Raw genomic sequence first — 22,221 nt, 5'->3', positions numbered from 1 at the left:
ACTTCAAAGAGGACATCCAGAAACTTGAGGAGATCTTCTGACATAATCCCTTTTTCTATCAATCAAAATCAAGAAGGTATTCTTGATGATATATAAGGAGAAAGACCCCTACTAAATGGGGAAGCATAACAAAGCTGAAGTATGTAAACAACAACATCATTGTCTTGGCCTTTTTGTAGACATGGTTGCCTAATTGGCAATATATTCATGCCAGGATTCTTAATCCTACAGAAATGAGTGATTTCCCCATAACCCTTAGAGAAAGCTGCATAGATGGTAAGAGAAAGGAGGTAGGAAGCTACAAAGTGGATAAAAAGAGAAAAGATCAAACCTGCTTATATATGAAAGCAAAAGTTAAACCAATAAGGCACAAAACCTCTCAATACAAATGACTCTCTTTTATATGTGGTATAAGGTAAACTAAGAGGCCTTCATCTTGTAAAGGGCCATTACGCAGTGTTGGTCCCACCTATCTAGGGTCTTGGCTGATCACATAAACAATGACCTAAAAGCATTAGTTAGGATCTTAATGTAAGCCTCAATATATAAACTACATGTGTTTTTTAAAACAATGACACCAAGGATAAATATCAAATAAAGATATATAATGAAAACATACTAAAGACAAAAACTAAAGAAAATATTTGAAAATCAAAGTGTTAACACCTTACTGAATATATCCTTTCTCGTTGAAAGTGACCTAAGATTAATCTCAAGATAATAAGATAAAATTGAGAAAGAAAGAAAGGAGAGAAAGAACATAATGGAGAGAAAGCTTGATGGGGAGAAAAATCTAAACCTCTCCCATCAACCGACCTTGTTCATTTAAGTAATGATATTATCATATTAGGTACAATGACCAAACTAATCCTCCTTAAGTTAAAACAATATAAAAGGACATAAATAACCATGTTGCCTATATAAGAGATAATATTACACTTCTAACACTTCCCCTTAGGGGTGGAAATTTTTTACCCAACCCACTTGACCCACCCATATATCATGTGGGTCAATATGGGTTGAGTAACCCATATGGGTCCAAAGAGAAGTGTTGGGTTAGGATGGGTTATGGTACCCATTGGGTCAGTACAGTGATGTTCAAGGTTTGAAAATCAAATAACTCTGCCTCCACCCTCGACTCTTTGCCTCTCTCTCTCTCTCTCTCATTCATCTACATAGGTAGCTCAAGCCGGTGATCCAGATCATTGGCAATAATGGCAAATCTCTCTCTCCACCTCTCTCTCTCCTCTCCCCCTAATCTATACAAGTAGTTGAAAGCAACAATAAACCTGTACAAGTTGAAGGAGAACACAAAGGATCGTTGGACGTTCAGATTTCAGAAACTCAGATCATGGAGGGGAGTGGCGACTCAGATCTATACATGTTGAAGGAGAGAATGAAGGATAGGATCATCAAAGGCTCAGATCGTTGGAAACTCAGATTGGGGAAGACGGTTGTGACCCAGATCTATGCAGAATAGGATGGATTCATCAAGGTCATGATGATATCTCATCTAATAATACTATAGAACTGGGCAATGGAAATATAGGTGGAGGAGAGAAAGTTGGATAGAAAGTTTTGATGTTTTGTGGATAATTCAACTGAGAAGAGCAAGGAAGAATCCATGGAGGAAAAATTACAACTGTAAAACGCAAGGGAAGTTTGCAGAGAGAGGATTGAATTGGTTGCTAACAATTTCAAACAAGAGTATTTGCTGCTTATCATGGAAAATTTGAGTAGATTTTGAGAGAAACCAAAACTCAAATTGGTTTTTTTTTTTAATTTTAGAGTTTTTTGTGTATCTACAACATTTGCTATTTTTCGCTATAAAATATAGTTTTTTATAATTTTTTGTGTTTTTTTATGGTTTTTGGGTTGAAATATATAATTATTTTGAATTTTTATCAATTATGTATTTTATGCAATTTCTATGATTTTTGGGTTCAATTTTTTATTTTTTTTATTTCTGCAATTTTCTATATTTTTACAATTTTTGTTCTTTATCTGAATTGTATATTTTCATTTAATTTTTTATTATATTTATATATTTTTTCAATTTATAAGGTTTTAGGTGAAATATATTATCATTTTTTCTGTCTTTATGTATTTTATATTTGAAAATGTTTTTTGAACTTTTTTGTCTTTTTTCATGTCTTTTTAGTTGAAGTGTGTGTGTGTGTGTGTGTGTGTGTGTGTGTGTGTGTTCATTTTTCTGTAATTTTCTGCAATATATATTTTTGACCATTTTTTGTGTTTTTATGCATTTTTATTTTTATTTGAAAAAATTGAAACTTTTTATGTTTTTTAGTTGAAATATATAGTTCTATGTTTTTATGCAATAATAGAGAAATTTTAAAAAGAAATCTAATTTGAATTAGAGAGTGGGTCAGGGTCAGTGGGTTGTGACCCACTTTAACCCACTAACGTGGGTGGCAAAAGGGTTAGTGGGTTGGTACTCAACCCACACCCAACCCGGCCATTTCCCTTCTCCCTCTCAAGCTGGAGTATAAATGTCATACAACTCCAGCTTGATACACGCATAATTCATTCTTGCCCAATTCAAACCTTTAGTAAAGAGGACAACCAACTGATTTTAAGACCTAAAAAATGGAGTAACAATATCATCATTTGTAACTTTCTCCCTCACAAAGTGGCAATCCTCTATGGACTTAGTCCTCTCATTAAACACTGGGTTGGATGCAGTATGAGTAGCAGCCTAGTTATCACAAAACAGATTCACCATCTTTGAGATAGATATCCCAATCTCTTAAGAAGACGTTTCAACCACATCAGTGCACAGGTCGCCTGGGCTATAACCCTTTATTCGGCTTCAGTACTACAGTAAGTCAGTAACCTGTAGCGGGCCTTCTATCCATAGATGATCCAGCTCAATTTGCGTCTGAATAACTTTCCAACTGCAAAGCACCACCCTTCTTATATAACAAACCACATACAGGAGCCCCTTTTAGGTAGTGCAACACCTTGATAAGAGCCTCCCAATGATCAGCTCTAGGACTTTGCATAAACCAGCTTAACACTCCCAAACTAAATGAAATGTTTGGCCCTGTAATAGTTAGATAGTTGAGCTTACCCACCAGCTTTCTTACTTGCATGGGTCACTTAGAGACTCCCCCCAGTCAGCAATCATCTTCACATTAGGGTCCATAGGTGTGGGTCCCAAAGCAAGAGGCATTGCAGGGGTGTGCAACTCAAAGTGTTATCGACCACCCTAATCCTAGATACTCAAGACAGAAGCTTGAAGATTACAAGACTTTTGATAAGGGTTGGGAGGATTGCAAGCATTCGGAGGATGAAGACGAAGATGCTATTTCGGAGTTTAATCCAATGGGTTCAAAGGAAGGCGAAGAGGAAGGGCTTTTGGTGGAGAGGGAGGACTCTCTACGTACTGACATTCTTTTCATTGATGAAAACAGCAATTCCAACTTCTCTTTGGGTACAGCGGATTAAGGCAGGGGCGATGTAGTGGATTGCGTTGGCAATAAAGAGGTGGGAAATCAAAGCCCAACAAGGAGGGAACCTGACTAGATTCATTTGCAAAGCAGGGTGATAGTAAGAGATTGGATGAGGATCATCAGAGGCTTGGCAGAAGAAGCCCAGAAGGGGTTAGGCAACAGAGTATTTGCAGTAAACAGAGAAGAATTTTCTCAACAGATGATCTGCCAACCCAAACCCAACCCAAGGAAGGTGGTAAGCACCGAGATGATTCCCAAGGAAAGACAAACAGGCCGTTTTTTATACTGAGTCCTTTGCTGCAAGAAGAAAAGAGGGATGGAGGGGAGGTGTTAATTTGTGAAGAGGAGGTAAGGAAATATGGAAGATGATTGAACAATTCTTTGAGAAATTAATGGGGAAGGAATTAGAAGGAAGGGAATTATTGTGGGGTGATAGAAGCTAGGAGTGAATCCATTGAACAGGCTACGTTATCTAAAGAAGAAGGTGAAGGGGCGGGAGGATGAGAAAGGCTCAAATGGCTGAGTTTGTGGAGAAATTGGGGTGTAAGTTACAAGAGCCTAACGATGTGAAAACATATTTGAGGAAGAAGAAGGAGGGGGTAAGGCTAGGAAAAGAAAGTTCAGTGAAGTTGAAAGAATAAAAAAAGATGTAGAAGGAGATAAGGAGTGTAGTGTAAGCAAGGGTAGGATGAGGGGGAACAAATAGAGGGGGATTGGTAAAAAAGGGGTTTTTCTTTGTGTTAACGAATGGAGATTGAAAGTTGGAATGTTAGAGGTTTAGGGAAGGCAAGGAAGAGAGCCATCATCAAAGGAGAAGCTGGATATCATTCTGATCCAAGAAGCTAAGGTGATGGAATTTGATAGGAGATGGGCTAGGAGTGTTTGGAAAGCTAGAGGATAGAGTTGGGCTGTTTGTCCTTCATGGGGGGGCTTTGGGTGGTATTGTGACGATGTGGAATAATGAGGTCGTTACCGGATTGGAGGAGAGCTGGTGGGAAAGTTTCCAATGTCAGTCAAGTTTAAATAGGTGTCAGACGGATTTGAGTGGGTTTTGTCAAATGTCTTTGGGCCTAATTGATATCGGGAAAGAAACGAGTTCTAGGAGGAATTGGAAGACACTAGGGCGCTATGGGAAGGGCCGTGGTGTTTAGGAAGGGCCTTTAATGCGACAAGATTTTGGAGGAAACTAACAACCCACGAAGGAGAATAAATTTGAGCATGAGGAAGTTTAATCAGGTTATTGATGCTTTTGGGCTGAAATAACTTCCTCTTGCTTATAATAACTTCACTTGGTCCAACCCACAAGCCAGCCCGGTTTACTCTAAACTTGAGAGATTTTTGTTTACAGTCGATTGGGTGGAGCATTGGGGAAATCATTCTGATCCAAGAAGCTAAGGTGATGGAATTTGATAGGAGATGGGCTAGGAGTGTTTGGAAAGCTAGAGGATAGAGTTGGGCTGTTTGTCCTTCATGGGGAGCTTTGGGTGGTATTGCGACGATGTGGAATAATGAGGTCGTTACCGGATTGGAGGAGAGCTGGTGGGAAAGTTTCCAGTGTCAGTCAAGTTTAAATAGGTGTCAGACGGATTTGAGTGGGTTTTGTCAAATGTCTTTGGGCCTAATTGATATCGGGAAAGAAACGAGTTCTAGGAGGAATTGGAAGACATTAGGGCGCTATGGGAAGGGCCGTGGTGTTTAGGAAGGGCCTTTAATGCGACAAGATTTTTGGAGGAAACTAACAACCCACGAAGGAGAATAAATTTGAGCATGAGGAAGTTTAATCAGGTTATTGATGCTTTTGGGCTGAAAGAACTTCCTCTTGCTTATAATAACTTCACTTGGTCCAACCCACAAGCCAACCCAGTTTACTCTAAACTTGAGAGATTTTTGTTTACAGTCGATTGGGTGGAGCATTGGGGAAATCTTGTGCCTAGAGCATTACCAAGAGTAACATTGGATCACTGGGCAATTTCTATTTCTGAGGAAGACTTGGGAGGTAGAGGTCCAACCCCGTTCAGGTTTGAGAATATGTGGTTATGTTCTAACGGTTTCAAAGATAAGCTTGGTGGGAGGAGAGTAACCCAGGGGTGAGGTGGGAAGGAATGAAGTTCCATTGGAAATTGAAGATCTTAAAGGAAAGAACAAGGAATGGAACTTATAGCAGTTTGGTATGATTGAGGAACAAAAACAAAATCTGATTGCCAAAATTGAGGAGTTGGATGGAAAGGAGGTATCCAGTACATTGGAGGAAAGAGACAGGAATGAAAGATGGCTTTTGAGGAAGGATTTAGAGGATCTTTTATTGAAAGAGGAAATAAGTTGGAGGCAAAAATCAAGGAGCAAATGGATCAAGGAGGGAGACAAGAATACAAAATATTTTCATGCCTTGGAAAATGGGAGAAGAAGAATTTTGTGTCTAAGTTGGAGGTGAATGGGATTAGTGTCTGCTAACAGAATGAAATTGGCCACATCTTTGTGGAGCACTTTAAATCTATTTTTAGGATGCCCTTGAATGAGAGGATTTGGATTGAAGGTTTGGAGTGGCCTAAGCTTTTAGAGGAGTCAAAGAGATGGCTGGAAAGGAGGTTTAACAGTAAAAAAATAATGGATGCAGTGTTTTCCATGGATAGGGCTAAAGCTCCAGGCCCCAATGGTTTTACTATGGCATTCTACCAAGATTGTTGGGAGTTTCTAAAAGATGACATATTGAAGGTATTTGAGGAGTTTTATGAAAGAGGTGTGATTAATCCAGGTCTAAATTCAACATTCATTGCTTTGATCCTTAAGAAAAGTGAGGCTTTGCATCCAAAAGATTTCAGACCAATTAGCTTGGTTAACAGCCTCTATAAAATAATTGCTAAAGTGCTTTCTCGGCGGATTAAGGATGTACTCCCATGCATAATCTCACAATATCAAGGGGCCTTTTTTAGAGACATGCAAATAACTTATCAGATTTTAATTGCTAATGAAAGTCTAGAGGATATGAGGAGAAATGGGAAGGAAGGGTTTGTTTGCAAATTGGATCTAGAAAAGGCTTATGATTTAGTGAATTGGGGATTCTTGAAGGATGTCATAAAGAATTTTGGGTTTGGTGACAAGTGGTGTAAGTGGATTTTGGGGTGTATTAGAACTTGTCATTACTTAATTTTGGTCAATGGGACAGTTGTTGATCATTTTCCAGCCTAGAGAGGAATTAGGCAAGGGGATCCCCTCTCTCTCTCTCTCCACCTTGATTGCTGATGTGTTTGGGAGACTCACAGAAAGGGCTGATTCTAGAAGCGTCATTAAGGATTGGAGGATTGGGAGAGATCAAGTTCCGACTTCCAATTACTCACATTCAGTTTGCTGATGACAACGATTTTTTTTCTGTGAAGAAAAGTAGATTAGTTGGGTGAGGAACTTAAGAATGGTGGTTCAAATTTTTGAAAGATTGTCCAGCATGAAAATCAATTTGGATAAGAGTTGCTTGGTGGGACTGAATATGGAGGAAAGGGAGGTTTTAGAATGTGTAGGAATCTTGGGATGTGCCGTCTCACATTGGCCTTTAACATATTTGGGGCTACCTTTAGGAGATAATCCAAGGAGTAATTTCTGGGGCCGTGTGGTTAATGCCTCACCAATAGGTTGGCCTTGTGGAAGAACAATTATTTGTCCCTGGGGGGAAGGGTCACCTAATCAAATCCACTTTGGCTAATCTACCTATGTACTACTTGCCTGTATTTAGGATGTTGATTGGGGTAAGTAGATGCATAGAGAAGTTGATGAGAGATTTTTTTATGGGAGCCAAGGGAGGAGAAGAAGGATCATAGGGTAAGTTGGGAGATGGTGTGTAGAAGTAAGAGATATGGAGGGTTAGGCCTTGGGAACATACAAGAGAGAAACATGGCATTATTGGGGGAAGTGGTTGTGGAGACTGCCTTTAGAGAGAGATAAGTTATGGGCAAAGGTCATAGTTAGTACCCATGGTCTTACGATGGATGGATGGGATTTTGGAACTTCGGCTATGGCAACAAGAGCTTCTCCTTGGAAATCTATTTGTGATATTCTTCCCCTCTTTTTTTTATCAATTATTCTTCCCCTCTTTTTACCACATATCAAATATAGCCTGGGTTTTGGGAATCTTTTAAATTCTGGGATCATATTTGGGTGGGCAACCTTTCGCTAAAGACACAATTCAAATATAGCCTGGGTTTTGGAACTTCGGTTATGGCAACAAGAGCTTCTCCTTGGAAATCTATTTGTGATATTCTTCCCCTCTTTTTAACACATATCAAATATAGCCTGGGTTTTGGGAATCTTTTAAATTCTGGGATCATATTTGGGTGGGCGACCTTTTCCTAAAGACATAATTCCCCAGTCTCTATGCTCTTTCCAATCATATTTGGACCTACCTAATGCATTTTCTAGGGGTAATTGGGATTTGGGCTTTAAAAGAGAGCCTCATGACTATGAAGTGAACAATGTCAAAAACTTACTTCAGTCCCTAAAAGGGGTTTGTCTGGATGTTGGTAAAAAGGATAGGAGAATTTGGGCCCTAACACCATCTAGTACCTTCACTTGTAGCTCCTTTTTCCCATCCCTTACCCAACCGAGTAGCAACCAATGTCCTTTCTTTCCTTTTAGGGAGATTTGGAGTACTCCTATCCCTCCTACAATGGGTGGTTTGTGTTGGGAAATGTATCTAGAAAGAATTAATACTTGTGAGCTATTGCAAAGAAAAAGACAAAATCAGTACCTCTCCCCCCATTGGTGCTCATTATGCAAAGCTAACGGTGAGAATTGCTATCACTTATTAATCTCCTGCCCTTTTTCTTCTTCTATTTGGGATTGGTTCTTGTCTATGTTTGGGTGTAGGTGGAACCCTCTGTCTAATGTTCAAAGCTTATTTGCGCTTACTTTCCTTTCTTGGGCAAATAAGAGGGAAGTATTGCTTTGGAGATGCACAAGGGCAGCAGTGTGTTGGACAATTTGGGAAGAGAGGAATCAACGAACATTTCTTGGAAAAGATCTAAGTAGAGAAGGCATTATTGAAGTTGTTACAATCAAGGTGATCCATTGGGTGTAGTCCTCGGAGCTCTTCAAGGATGTTCCAGGGGATGAAGTGATGAGGAATTGGGGTGATGTTGCTAGATCTTCTCCCTTTAGGGGGGTGGTTAGGCCAATTTGGTCCCCACCAACCAGAGATGTTGTTAAGCTCAATGTTGATGGTAGTAGTGAAGGCGACCCGAGCCCATCAGGCATTGGAGGACTCTTTAGAAATGAGGATGGTAATGTTATTGCTCTCTACTCAAGCCCTATTGGAGTAGGAGACTCTTTGAGGGTGGAAATTATGGCAGTTATGGAAGCAATTAAAAAGGCTAAGGAGCTGAACATCAGGAAGCTGCTAATTGAGGAAGATTCAAAGCTTGTTATAAATTGTCTCCAGAAAGAACAGGAGGTTGGATGATGGTTCTACATATATGAGAAGAGGAAAATTGTTAATTGGCTACAAGGGATAGAGGTGACTAGTAGGTGGGTCAAGAGAGATGCAAATGCTTTTGCTGATATGCTTGCCAAACAAGGGGTGGGGGCTATGACGTAATTCATTTGGGGAGGGGCTAAGAGATTTTATCCCTTCCTCTTGTACTTAATATTTGTCTTAAACTCTTAATAATATTTTGACTTTGTTATTGATAAAAAAAATATATAACAGAAGATAAAGTAAGGTTGGAATCAAGAGCAACATTGCCAATACCTGATATCAGGGAAGTGGTACAATCAGCTAGGATAACAATCTGTGAGAAGGGGAAGATAAAGATGCAAAGACATCTGGAGACCCAGTTATGTGATTCAAAGCTCTAAAATCTATAACCCAGGAGCTGGTTTTAGAACTAGAAGCAAGTCAAGCTACACCTGCCACTGCAAGAGAGGCTACACTATTGGAAGATGGTGGTTGATGAAGCCTCTCATACTCTTCTCGAGTAATAGATACCATCTTCTTACCTCCTTCCACATTTTGTTCATCTATAGGATTCACATGATTACTTGATGGGTCCTCACTCATTGGCGCATGATTAGCCCAAGCAGAAGGCATCCATGCAAATCATAGGAAAAATTAACCATATGTCCTTGAAGTCCAAAATAAGTACACATGTGGGGCTCCACATCTATTGCCACCTCTACCACAAGGACTTCCCATATTGCTAATTTGCTACCACTACCACGACCCAAACAAACTATTTGTAGACCACCACATTCACACTTCTATCATGTCCCCAACTAGCTCCTCTAACCACTTTTAATGCAAATCTCTATGTATGTGAAAGGAGCTCATTATGTGTGGTAAACACCCTTCTAACACAAGAAAACACCTCAGAGAGAGAGGGAGGAGATCACCACTCCCAAGAATTTGAGCACAAACTGGATCATATTCAGACCTCAACCCAGATAGAAATCTAGCATTATATACCTTCTAATCTATAGATAATGGTTGATACAGATTCAACTCATTCCTCGAGTTCTGGAGAGTAGAAAAATATTCTTCAACACTCTTATCACACCACCTTGTTGAAGAAGAAAGTACTCCTAGTCAATGTTTTAAAATGTGGAGGCATGATGCAAGGCGTTCCACTACCTAGAGGGCATGAAGCGTAGTTCAAACTGTAAGAGGCATAAGCCTCCCAAACACAAGGATGTGTAAGCCTCCTTAAGAGGAGGGGGATGAGGAGGAAGAAGGAGGAGGGGGAGGAGGAAGAAGAGGGAGGATGTCATTTTTCTTTATTTTTAATAAAAATCTTGTATATTGACAAGAATGTAGATGCATAACACTAGCTGAAAGGGAAGGGGGTCTTGTTGAAGTGGAGGCAAGTGAGTCGGAGCAAAGCAAGACCCCTAGCACACAAAAACAAAAAAAAGGGATGAATTGAAAAGGGGTTGGGGGCTCTGGGGGCAGAGCCCCCGACCCACTTTCTTTCCCCTTCTCTTTCCTTCCCTCTCCCTTTTCTTTTCTTTCTTTTCTCTTTTTTTCCTCTTTATTTCTTTTTCTTTCCCTTCCCTTTCTTTTCCTTTCCTTTCCTTTCTTTTCTTTCTTTCTGTCTTTTTATATGAGGTGTGTGTGAGGTGCATGAGGCATATGCCTCTAGCATGCCTCATGAAAAAGGCATATGAGGAGTACACCTCAGACGTATCAGTGCCTCAGGGCATTTTGGGGGGCACCTCACCTAGAGGCACGCCTCCAGGCATATACTTCCCATGCCTTTTAAAACACTGCTTAGGAGTTAGGAGTACAGGATGCCAAGTTCTTTGCTGACTTAAGTGGTTCAGCCTGGGGTATCATTAACATTAATGTCATGCCATGCCAAGTGTTAGTGCAGATAGACACATTAGTCCTTTAGTTCTATTCCCTAGTAACAGCGCTTGGTTATATCTTATATGTGATTTGTACAAGTAAAATTTGTTTGTTACTGACTGCATTATCACAAGGTAAGTTTTGTATTAATATGAAAGGGAATGAATGTATTTATATGCAAATAAGAATCTAAATATTCACAGTACCATAACAAAGTGGATCAAGATGTATTATGTAACACTACACCATTCCACAAGCACACCTCAAAACCAACACAGAAAGAAAGATTTTAAATGATATGCATGTCTTAACTCTATCCACCGCATGATCCTTGCTCCTAGATGTTAACCAAAGATGTGGGAATTCCTTTTCTTCCAAAAATGACATCAAAGATCATTAAACCTTAAAAAAACACTTTGGCAACACCGCAACAGCTAAATTCAGAATTTAGTGACTCTACTCTAGGCCCAGCATCATATGCATGCATTACTCAACACATTCTTCCTCAATGTCGAGTGGTCCATGGACCAATATTTTAATAAAAAAAAAAAAAAAAAACAGAAGCCAAATTCGAAAGTCACCTTGGTAGGGTTTGGAGATCACTAAAAGAAAAAATTGAGAAACATCATTCTTATTTGGCAGAACATGGAGCTATTCATCATGAAATGCAAACCCTTAGATCAGAATAGCATTAGTGTAATATGAGAGAGAGATAAAGAGAAGGGCAGTTGAAGAAGAGGTTGATAAGAAAGAAGATTCACTGGTGTTAGCTGGTCACAAACTCTGATTGACTGGTTGGTAAGATTAGTTTAATATTCAAATCATATTAACAAATCATACGGAAGTTTATATTATAAAACAGTATGAACCATGACTCATGAACCAGGTTGAATGACTCAACAGTTTGAATGTTTGGGCAAAACAGGTTTTCATTAAGTCAACACATTTTTGTATAATAACAGGTATGGGGTTGAGCTAGACCATCTTGGCGAGTCAAACAGTTCAACTGTCTAGGTCAACAATGGGTTGAAAACACTAATTCTAGATTCTATTGATCAAATCTAGATCTCAGGGCTATCAAGTGTGTTTTCTTGGGGTAGTAATTGACTCAAAAAGGGTATCAATGTTTTAATCCCATCTCATGTAAGTGGTTTGCGTCCATGATATTATATTTTGACTCCACACGCTTGTTTTCTCTTAGTTTATCCATTCAAAAGGAGAGTTTTTGTGAACAGAGTCCCTTTGATATTGCTCCTTCATCTTATCAAAATGGTAAGGGAATTTAAGGTGTTCAAGAGATGGCCTAAGACAGTTCCTACCATGTCATTGGATTTCTTGGAGCCAAGTCCAAGTACCTCTACTATTACTACTCATGATGATTCATGCCATAATGTGAACAGTCCTTGTGATATTGATGCTTATATTGCCTTATAGAAGGAAAAATATTCTTGTACTAGTACAGTTCATTCCATCTCTAATTCCTTTCTATAAGCAACTATTTCCATCATATTCTACATTTCTTTCTTCAATTTCTTTTGTTTCTTTTCCTAGCAATGTTATATAGGTTCTCTCTTATCCTAAGTGAAAGGAAGTTATGAGACAATAGATGGAAGCACTACTAAAAAGAATCATACTTTGGAGTTAGTCTTCTACAAAGAAAATAACCTATGAGATGCAAGTGAGTCTTCACCATGAAGTATAAGGCTGATGGATCTATCCAAAGGTGTAGGTCAAATTAATAGCAAAAGGCTATACACCAAGACCTATAGAACAGATCATTAGAAAATCTTTGCTCTAGTTGCGAAAAGTTAACTCTAAGGGCCCTTTGTCTCTTAAACATCTTATTCATGGCCTTTATACCAACTAAACATTGGGAGTGCATTCTTGAATGGACATTTACAGGAAACAAATTTTTATGTAACTTCCACCTAGGTTTCAAGTTCCTAGGAGTGAAGAGAATGTTTATTAGCTGAAGAAATCTATGTACGGGCTGAAATAGTTTTTAAGAGCTTGGTTTGAGAGGGACATAGAAGAGGTAACTTATATCCTAAATAAGTAAGAAGCAATTAGTTGGGGCTAGGTCAAGTGTTGAAGCTGAATTATGGTGTGAAGTCATTCTAAAAAGAAATCAAGTATCTGTAGGGGGAAGAAAAATGGAAGTATTACATTGATTCTCTCCATAGTATTCTGAAGCTCTTCCTTTCAAAGGTTTCATGGGAGCAAATTCAAACACACAATTACCAGCATATAAGGACCAAATTACAACTTTACATTGATAAAAAAAAAATTACAATTTTACATGAAAATTAAATTACTTTCATAAACCCTATTGACATGCCAAGTGTGGTTTCTGTGTGTAGGAAACTGTGGATCCCACATTAGTGTGTTCGTGGGACAGCATAGATTTAATTAAGTCTTGATTAGGATTAGCTTTCCCAGTAGGATTAGTTTTAATCTCATCTTACCTTATCTTGCCATGTAAACATTAAGTCCTATTACAATTAGGAAAGCATGTATATAAATTCAAAGGGTTGGGCGGCTGTTTAACACAACCAACCACTCTCTTCTCCTAAAACCCTTCTACGAGTTCTTCTTCTCCATCTCTCATGTTCTCTTCTCCTCTTCTCTTCTAATTTTCTTTTATTTTTTGTTCAAATCTGTAGTCTTGTTCAAATCAGAGCTTGGATTAGGGATTCTCATGTGAGTTTGATCCAGCTGACCACATAAGAGTTGCCTAGGGCTGGAAGAATAGAGAAAGCTCTCTTCGGCTGATTCTTGGAGGTTATCTACAGCAGCAGTCCTAAGATCGGATCGTTTCTTTGATAACCAGGAAGAATCAGAGGAAGAGAAAAGGATCAAGATCAATCCTTGATCAGTACTAGAGGTGGCAATCAGAATTTCAAAGGATTTCTGTTCGATCAGTATTAGAGATTGTGATCAGAATTTCAGAGGATTTCTGTTCAAGATCAGAATTTCCCCTTCAAGATTAGAGGATCAAGATCAGTTCTTGATCAAGACTAGAGGTGGCAATCAGAATTTCAGAAGATTTCTGGTTCAAGATCAGTTTTTTCTCTTCAAGACTGAGAGAGACAATCAAAACTCCAGAAGTTTTCATCAAGATCAGAGCTTTTCAGAATTTTCTGGTAAGTTTTTCGGTCTTTCTTAAGATCGGAAGCAAGAATACCTTGATATAAGAGGTACGAAAAAAACTCCAGAAGATTTTTGTAGTCCTTTTTAGGGTTTAAGAGAAAACCCTCAAGTTTCAGGGCTATTATTGCTTCAGGACTTGTCTCCCTCGATTTCTTTGCTCTCAGGAAGATCCAGTAGAGCTGTTTCAACAGGACTGTCACAGTTTTTTTTTTTTTTTACTGCTATCAGTCTCAATAGGCCGACTGTCACAGAAATTAGGGCTTCTTTTACTACTATTACCTGTTGCAGACCCAGTAGGCCAACTGGTACAGTAATTAGGAAGTTTTTTTTTTACTGATCATTAATGGAGTTTAAAAGCCAAGAGGAGGGTGTTTTTGGGACTGGTTTAGGTAGCATGTTTGAAAACACTTTCCAGATTACAACTGTAAAGTTTGATGGTTCAAACTACTTAGAGTGGGCCCAATCAGCCATGATGGCCATTGGGGGAAGAGGAAAGCTGAACTACTTGTTGGGGGATGTAAAGGAACCAAGGAGGATCCCACTTATGCTAAGTGGATTCAGGAAAATTATTTGGTGATGACATGGCTGTGCAACTCCATGCAGCCACACATCAGCCAAAATTACTTATGGGCAAAAGCAGCTAAAGAAATATGGGATGTTGTGAAAGAAACCTACTCTCAGCTCCTTAATGTTGCTAGGGCTTATGAGCTGAAATGGGAAGTTAGAAATCTCAGATAAGGAGAGAAACAGGTCTCTGTTTATTTTTCAACCCTAAAATCTCTATGGCATGAAATTGACCATCTTGAGACAATGAAATGGGAAAGTCAGAGAGATGCACAGACTTACAGAAGACAAGTTGAAACTAACAGAGTATTCGAGTTCTTGGCTGGTCTAAATTCTGAGTATGATATTATAAGACAACAGTTGTTGACAAGAGAGGGTGTGACTCTGTCTCGAGCCTATTCCCTAGTGCACAGTGAGGAGACTAGGAGAAAGGTTATGTTGCAGCAGCAGCCTTTCGAATCTGCCCTTGCAGCAATTAAACCCAAGTCTGGGGGAGATAAGGAAAGGGACATGAAGAAAGAGGCTAAGAAAGACCTAGTGTGTGAACATTGCAAGAAACCTAAACACACTAAAGACACTTGTTGGAAGTTGCATCCACATCTAGTTCCAACAAAACTCAAAAACAAAAAGGGAATGCCAATATTGTTGTTAACACTGATAATGCAGCCTCAACAGCCTCAGGAGGCACTCCTCTAGACACCCTAGTTGTTGTCCAAGCTGCTTTGACACAGTTGGAAAGTGAAGTTAGTAACTCAGTACCATCTCCTTAGCCACCATCAGCTCCTTTAACCTCATGTTTTGCCCAATCAGGTAATCGGGCCTCAGCTTATCATGCTTCAGCTCCAGGTAATACAGAACATTCTTGGATAATAAATTCAAAAGCACCTGACCATATGAATGGCTTGCCATCACTTTTTTCTACCTATCATTTATCTTCTGGTAAAGACAAAGTGTCCATTGCTGATGGACCCTTTGTCCCTATTTCTGGCAAAGGAGACATCAAGTTGTCTGATGCCATTTCCCTATCCTCCGTCTTGTATGTTCCTAAGCTTAATACTAACTTGTTTTCAGTTAGTAGCATTACAAAAAAACATAGCTTTTCAGTAACATTTTTTCCTGATTGATGTGTTTTTCAGGATCTGGAGACAAGGAAGGTTATTTTTACTGGCCGTGAGACGAATGGAATGGAAATGCTCATCAAGAAGATAGTGAAACTAAGAAATCCTTCGTTTCTCAGCTTGTTGATCAAGTGATGCTTTGGCATAATAGAATGGGTCATTTATCCTTTCAGACCTTGAAAAGTTTGTTTCCTATTTTATTTGAATCTGTCCAGATGTCTAGTTTGAAATGTGAGAGTTGTGAGCTTGCAAAACATTATAGAACAACCTATTCATTAAGTAATAATGTTTGGGGACCCTATCATACCACTGCCATGGGGGGGTACAGATATTTCCTGTTATTTGTTAATAATTATACTCGATTTTCCTGGGTTTACTTTGTGTTCTCGAAATGAGGTCCTAGCATTAACCCGGATCTTTCATCAAATGATTTTAACCCAATTTGGGGTCAAAATTAAAATTTTTAGATCCAATAATGCAAAAGAATATTTTGCAAACACATTAGCCTCCTACTTGCTTGACCATGGGATTATCCATTAGAGCATGCCCACATACACCACAGCAGAATGGGGTTGCTAAAAGAAAGAATAGACACATATTGGAAGTAGCTAGAGGCATTATGTTTACCTTAAATGTGCCTATACGTTTCTAGGGGGATGTTATTCTTACCGCAGTATATCTCATCAATCGGATTCCCTCACGGGTTCTTGACATAAAATATCCATTTACCCTTCTATACACCGATAAAGAATTGTTCACCATTCCACTTGAAACCTTTGGTTGCACTTGCTTCGTTCAGATCCTTGGTCCTCATTGTTCCAAATTTGATCCTAAGGCCTCCAAATGTATTTTCCTTGGTTATGCACAAACTCAAAAGGGATATTGTTGTTATGAACCCACTTTTAGAAAAAGATTTGTCTCAATGGATGTCGCTTATTGAGGATAAACCCTATTATCCATGGGCTTCTCCTCAAAGGGAGAATGGTGAGGCTGGGATTAGCACATTAGAAGTTCCTTTACCAATCCCATTAAGTGAAGAAGGGCGTAGTGGGGAAGGTTGTTAAAGGTGCAGGGATGTGAGAGTCTTCACAGATGATGGAGACAAGTTTATTTCGGACATCAACAGTCCAGGCCAGTCTCGGTCCCCTCTGCAAATCTAGATCCCGGTACCACAGTAGCCCTAGTTCCTTCTGCAGATCCAGGTACCATAGATACTACAGATGAGAGACATCCCGCCATGGAGCCTTCACCTTCGTTTGATGATCTTGACCTTCCCATAGCAATCCATAAGGGCAAGCGGCGTTGCACCACATCCACAACTCACTGCATTTCTCAGTTTTTGTCCTATGATCATTTGTCTTCCTCCTACAAGTCTTTTCTTGCATCCGTTGCGGATATTCCCATTCCCAAAACAATACGGGAAGCATTGGCAGTACCATAATGGAAAGATGCAATAAAAGTAAAAATGGATGGCCTCATAAAAAACAATACCTGGGAAATAGTTGATTAGCCCAAAGGAAAAAAACCGGTTGGATGTAGATGGGTATTCACTGTGAAACATAATGTTGATGGTTCTGTTGAAAGGTATAAGGTATAAGGCCTGATTAGTTGCAAAATGATTTACTCAGACATATGGTATTGAGCACTTAGAAACTTTTGCACCAGTATCAAATGAATGTTAAAAATGCCTTCCTCAATGGAGACTTGCAGGAAGAAGTTTACATGCAGTTGCTTCTTGGATTTTATGGTATGGAGACAGGAAAAAATGTTTGTCGATTGAACAAAGCCTTATATGGACTAAAACAGTCTCCCAGAGCTTGGTTTGACAGATTCAAACGAGCCCTTGAAAGGTTCGGATATGTGTAGGCCCAGTCAGACCACACCTTGTTTATTAAGAGAGTGACTTCCTCTGTAACTTTGCTTGCTGTGTATGTGGACGATATTGTAGTAACAGGAAGTGATGCTAGTGAAATTGAGTCTCTTAAGCAACTCCTTCATCAAGAGTTTGAAGTAAAAGATCTGGGGGAACTACAATACTTCTTGGGCATTGAGGTAGCTAGATCCAAGCATGGAATTTTTGTCTCTCAACGAAAGTATGTTCTTGATCTGCTAGAAAAAACAGGAAAGTTGGGAGTTAAGCCTGCAGACACACCTATTGACAGAACCATAGGATCAGCGCTGAGGGAGGAAAGCCTCTTGAAGATAAAGCTATGTTCCAACAGTTAGTTGGAAAACTTCTCTATCTTTGCCTCACACGACCCGACATCAATTATGCAATCAGTGTAGTTAGTCAGTATATGCACTCTCCTAGAACTACTCATCTCCTTGCAGTTGAGAGGATATTAGCATATTTGAAGAGGTCCCTAGGCAGAGGCATTTTGTTCAAGAATAATGACCACATGAAGATAGAAGTCTACACATATGTTGATTGGGCTGGGTGTGTTGATGATCGAAGATCTACCTCTGGATATTGTACCTTTGTAGGAGTGGTATCCTGGAAGAGTAATAAAGAAAGTGTTGTTTCTCGCTCCAATGCTGAAGCTAAATATAGGTCCATGGAAAATGGCGTGGCTGAGATCCTATGGTTAAGATCATTACTTGAGAAATTAGGTATTGTTTATGAGAAACCCCTAATGTTGTACTGTGATAATCAGGCTACCATTAATAATAGCTCATAATCCAGTACAACATAACAGAACTAAGCATATTGAAGTGGACCAACACTTTATCAAAGAAAGGGTTACATCTCAAGAAGTACGCCTTCCCTACATCACCTCCGACATGCAGCTTGCAGACCTTCTCACCAAGTCTGTTTCAAAGAAGAAATTAGAGGAAGATTTATGCAAATTGGGAATGACAAACATCTACTCCCATCTTGAGGGGGAGTGTAGGAAACTGTGGACCCCACATTAGTGTACTCGTGGGACAGCATAGATTTAATTAAGTCTTGATTAGGATTAGCTTTCCTAGTAGGATTAGTTTTAATCTTATCTTATCTTATCTTGCCATGTAAACATTAAGTCCTATTACAATTATGAAAGCATGTATATAAATTCAAAGGGTTGGGTGGCTGTTTAACACAACCAACCACTCTCTTCTCCTAAAACCCTTCTACAAATTCTTCTTCTCCTCTCCTCTTCTCTTCTAATTTTCTTTTATTTTCTGTTCAAATCTAGTCTTGTACGACTACTCTGTGAATAAAGGACCACTAGTAAAATCAAATCCTCCTTGCAACAAATAAGTAACTATCTAAGAGAGAACACATAATGACTTAAATTTGATATGCAACTTAACAAAAAGTTCAGATTTTGGCGATGGTAAAATTTATGTGTAGGTATATGATGGTCACCTAGACCATCAGAGCACAAAAGGCGCTAAACCAATACAACATGAATGCATGCGATGAGTTCACAACTCACACGCACATCTGCGATGAGATCGAAACCCACACAGACATGCGATGAGCTCATGACCCGAAATGAGATGCGATGAGCTCATGACCCGTGCGGGTTTGCGATGAGCTTAAAGCCATCGTACAATCGCAACAAGTGCAAGCTCATCGCAGGTCAGAAACATGTGTGTCACTAATAACGCATATGACGAGATGCCTCGTAGGTTTAAAGAGGACATGCGAGATAAATAGTGATGTCACCCCCACCACATTAGTCTAAGAGGCTTGCAAAAGGAAGTAGTACATGTGTATTATGAGAATCTTTAGACAAAAGGAAAGCACGTCCTTGAGATATCTCATAAGACACGTGGCAAAACCCTAGTGGTGTTCCCGGACAAGTGACACCGGATCTAAGATTCCCTTCCCTAATGGGAATCAAACACTTTTGACTCCTTCCTTTTAGGGCCTCGGGATTTTTCCCTATAAATAGGGGTCCAACCCGTAACAAAATCATCACCCTAGCCTTTAGCATGTCTCCTGCTCCCGGCCCCTGTCGTTGAAGGAGACCCCCACACCTTACCTCCCTACTCACAATATGTCCTAACAATTGAATTCAAACCCTGGCAAAGATTTCACCCTCCTTTATAAACAATCTCTACCCAGAAAGAGTTCATATTTACAATGTAAATAAATCTTAAGGCATAAAATTAAATCAAATAGTGTTATCAAGATAACTTTTTGAAGAAAAACAAACCTGACTGGCGCGGGCAATGTCCTTCAAATACGAAACAGCAGGTAGCTCCTCGCTTCGAAAGAAAGATAGATAGGAAAAGGCTAAAGAGAAGAAAATATTTATAGCCGAAGCTTATCTGCAAAACCATGCAAGCCCAGATGAAATTGAATTCAACCCATCAACCTATCAAAAATCCATGGGAACAAAGAAAACTCAACAATCTAAAGCATGCGCTGGAAATAAAAATATTAAACAAATCTCTCAAAATATATATATATATATATATATAAAGAAATTTAGATGACAAGTTAAATAAGACCCACTAACCCACCCGCAAAAAACGGGTAGCAAGAAAAAAAATAAAGAAGAGAACTCAAAGAGTGATTACGATAAAATAAATTAGAGATTTTCAAATTCAAAAGATGAAAAACAATAAAATCATATGATTCCATAACAAGAAGAAATCTTGCCAATAACAGAAAAAATGGCAAAAAAAAGCAAGATTGTAATTATTCAAGTACCAAATGAGGAACCCACCAATGCTCCATCCCTTCTCCCTACCAGAAAAAATCGGTCCAGAGAATCAGACAAGAAATCTTCAAAGAAAAATCTAAGACAACAATCTTCCTCGAATCCCTTCTTCCCCACAATCAGAGAGATTCTTGAACCCAGAAACAATAGACTAAAACAAATAAGGTAATTTCTGAAAAATAAAATAAAAAAGAATCCAGATTCCAGAGCGAAACAAGTTACAGGCTCATGGAAAGGCCGAGCCTGCACCTGGTTCTTGATTTTGGGAAGCCAGGTAGCCAACGGTAGCCTGCTCGCGCGAGTAGGAAAGCGAAGCTACGCGCAATCTGTGTTGGTCAGTGAGTGCAAATAGCGCGTGTATGAAGTAGGAAAAGGAGCCTGCTCCTCGGGAACATGACATATTAGATACCCCAGCTTTTGTGCTGGTGACAGTGTTGTCAAGGGAAACGTGGCAAGAAGCAAGGCATTTGATGGGTCCCCCTGAAAGAGATCCTACGACTACAAGGCCAACAACTTATTAGTTCAGTCGAATCAGCCATTCAATTTAGTGGACAAGTCCAAGATTCTCCTCTAGATTCCACAAAATGCCTAGAATTTGCATTTGCAGTGGCTACTCTAATCAAACAGCTTTTTTTTCAGGTTCTGAGAAGAATTTTAAGTGGAACTGACATCCATCCACTCGCTGAATGGTTGAATCATGGAAGTGAACTAGATTACAAACTAAAAATGATTTTTTTTTTCTTTATTAAAACCCAACAAAACCAGAACAAACAAAATCTCAAATAAAAATGTATGAAATATTCTTTTCTTTTTTTTTTTGATAACCCAGATAAAATGTTATGATACAAGAGACCTGATGAATCACAAGTTTTGAGATCATCAGTTTACTCGTAAGGCCTGATTTGTGTGCAATGTAATTTCATTTGTACTGATGCAAAAAGTATGAGCAAAAATTTTCACATGTAATTGATTCAGACGGTCGGATCATTCAGCCGGACAGTGGTCAGGGTACTAGTTTTGTTTTACCCTTAATCCTTATTTTTCCAAAAAATCATTGAATTGATTAATGACATGTTGATCCGGACAGTAAAACCATCAATCCTTTTAATCCAGACAATGGCTTTAGGCCAAATTTTTATTTTAATTACTTTTAATTTTTTTTTAAATGTTATGGACTGATCGAAATGTCTGGTTGAAATTTGAACCATTGACCCAAAACCAGTGGCCAAAGCGATTCGTGTTTTGGATCGAATTTTGAAGTATGAGAATGCAAATGGGTTGAAAATAAATTATGGTTTCTTTTTTGTTTCTATATTTTATTTTATTTTATTTATTTGTGGTGAACAAAACTTAAAAGCATATTAAAGTAAAGCCTTAAACAATGGTGAAGAAAAATTTACACCTTTCTAATTTGTACTAATGCAAAATAAAATTGCACATTACAAACAAAGGAGCAAGTTTTTTTATTGTTTATATCAATAACATTCTAAGATTTACGCCATTATATTTTACGCATCAAAGTCACACATATGTAGGGCACCATTATGTTTTATCAAAAATGTTTTTGAGTGATCAATGTAAAAGAAGAAAAATATGAATTGTCACATCACTTATGAAAGTCATTTCAACATGAAAAACGAATGTATAGAACTAATCTTTCATAATTACTAGATAGAACTACTCTTTGATATTTAGTAGCGGAGGGGCCCAATGTTGTAGGGGATTGCAAAAGCTAAATTATTGTATAGATAAAAAGAGTTTGCAAAAGGTAGGCTTTGGGCTTTAATATAAATAAAATAAGTTTTCAATTTTGAAGTCAATTTAATATAAATAAATCAATCTTGTTGTTAAATAAAGAATCAAAATCTTTTTTTCTCAATATGGCTAGGCTTTGGGCTTTATATGGGGGGTCAAGATCTAGGCCCAATGGTCCA

The 22,221-nt window shown here is 38.7% G+C and overlaps 1 protein-coding gene across 5 annotated transcripts in view; it reads right to left on the bottom strand.

Annotated features, from left to right (window-relative positions):
- The window catches only part of LOC148869031 (SNF1-related protein kinase regulatory subunit beta-3-like), a 30,172-nt gene extending 9,264 nt beyond the window's left edge, over window positions 1-20,908 (bottom strand). For 2 of the 5 annotated variants that reach the window (XR_016107734.1, XM_088972241.1), the window contains exons 1-2: window positions 20,294-20,624; window positions 19,778-19,892 (exon numbers count right to left, since the gene is read on the bottom strand). The gene's annotated coding sequence lies outside the window, so the exon portion shown is untranslated. Of the gene's footprint in view, window positions 1-19,777; window positions 19,893-20,293 lie in introns of all 5 variants that reach the window. The other 3 variants (XM_088972239.1, XM_088972240.1, XM_088972238.1) reach the window with 3 other exon arrangements.
- Window positions 20,909-22,221: the final 1,313 nt, after the last annotated feature.

The sequence above is a fragment of the Nelumbo lutea genome, chromosome 2 (assembly GCF_056320005.1).
Source record: "Nelumbo lutea isolate HS-2025 chromosome 2, American lotus-T2T, whole genome shotgun sequence".
Taxonomy (NCBI): domain Eukaryota; kingdom Viridiplantae; phylum Streptophyta; class Magnoliopsida; order Proteales; family Nelumbonaceae; genus Nelumbo; species Nelumbo lutea.
This window is presented reverse-complemented; position numbering and strand designations above follow the sequence as displayed.